Source organism: Oncorhynchus gorbuscha, unplaced genomic scaffold, assembly GCF_021184085.1.
Source record: "Oncorhynchus gorbuscha isolate QuinsamMale2020 ecotype Even-year unplaced genomic scaffold, OgorEven_v1.0 Un_scaffold_21524, whole genome shotgun sequence".
NCBI lineage: Eukaryota > Metazoa > Chordata > Actinopteri > Salmoniformes > Salmonidae > Oncorhynchus > Oncorhynchus gorbuscha.
This window is the reverse complement of record NW_025762693.1, coordinates 1-1,341: the sequence shown is the minus strand read 5'-3', so window position 1 is coordinate 1,341 and position 1,341 is coordinate 1. Positions and strand designations below refer to the sequence as shown.

Genomic DNA, 1,341 nt, shown 5'->3' with positions numbered 1-1,341 from the left:
GCAAATGACTTTCAAAATCTGTAGTTGCTGTATGTAAACCCTTGATTGAAATCAATGAAAGTTAGGCAGAGCAATGGCAAGGCCATGTGTCGATCCCATCGAGACATTTAACAAACGTGTTGTAAACCCTAGATTGAAATCAATGAAAGTTTGGTAGAGCACTGGCAAGGCCATGTGTCGATCCCATCGAGACATTTAACAAACGTGTTGTCAGGCCGAGTGGTCTCAAGTGCTTGATTAAGTGTGTTGAGGTGTCGGTTCAAATCCCACCATTGAGGTTGCCCTTGGTGAAGCTATTCTCAATACCTGAATCCTACTAGTCACTCTAGGATTGCGCAGGGATTCAATATTCATGTGGGGCCATGTAAGAGAGGAAATAACAAAAGTTTGTGAAGAGGTTGGTGTTATAATCCACACATGCAGTTCATCGCCTTCACCCACTCACCTGTGCTCTCCCTGTGGCAGTCACTTTTACCAGTGTTTGTGAAAGTCAAAAATCTTCCAGTGCCAAAATAAAGCACAGAATTGTAATTGTTATACAATGAGATTCTAACCCATGCATGCAGAGCACAATGGATTAGCAGTCCATCGCCTTAACCACTCAGATACCAAGTCCTGTGCTCTCGCTGTGGCAGTCAGCAATTTTCCCAGTGTTTGTGAATGTAAAAAATCTTCCAGTGCCAAAATAAAGCACAGAAATGTAATTGTTACACGATGAGGATGGGATTCGAACCCATGCATGCAGAGCACAATGGATTAGCAGTCCATCGCCTTAACCACTCTGCCACCTCATCCTGAATTTTGGTAGTGGCAAATGACTTTCAAAATCTGTAGTTGCTGTTCAAAGTCAAAATCTTCCAGTGCCAAAATAAAGCACAGAAATGTAATTGTTACACGATGAGGATGGGATTCGAACCCATGCATGCAGAGCACAATGGATTAGCAGTCCATCGCCTTAACCACTCGGCCACCTCATCCTGAATTTTGGTAGTGGCAAATGACTTTCAAAATCTGTAGTTGCTGTATGTAAACCCTTGATTGAAATCAATGAAAGTTAGGCAGAGCAATGGCAAGGCCATGTGTCGATCCCATCGAGACATTTAACAAACGTGTTGTCAGGCCGAGTGGTCTCAAGTGCTTGATTAAGTGTGTTGAGGTGTTCGGTTCAAATCCCACCATTGAGGTTGCCCTTGGTGAAGCTATTCTCAATACCTGAATCCTATTAGTCACTCTAGGATTGCGCAGGGATTCTATATTCATGTGGGCCATGCAAGAGAGGAAATAACAATGTTTTGTGAAGAGGTTGGTGTTATAATCCACACATGCAGTTCATCGCCTTCA

The 1,341-nt window shown here is 43.1% G+C and overlaps 2 non-coding genes across 2 annotated transcripts; both read right to left on the bottom strand.

Annotated features, from left to right (window-relative positions):
• Positions 1 to 712: 712 nt before the first annotated feature.
• On the bottom strand, positions 713 to 794 carry trnas-gcu. The gene has a single exon. It is a non-coding gene; the product is annotated as a tRNA-Ser (tRNA).
• Positions 795 to 895: 101 nt separating this feature from the next.
• trnas-gcu lies at positions 896 to 977 on the bottom strand. Its single transcript has one exon. It is a non-coding gene; the product is annotated as a tRNA-Ser (tRNA).
• Between the last annotated feature and the right edge of the window lie 364 nt (positions 978 to 1,341).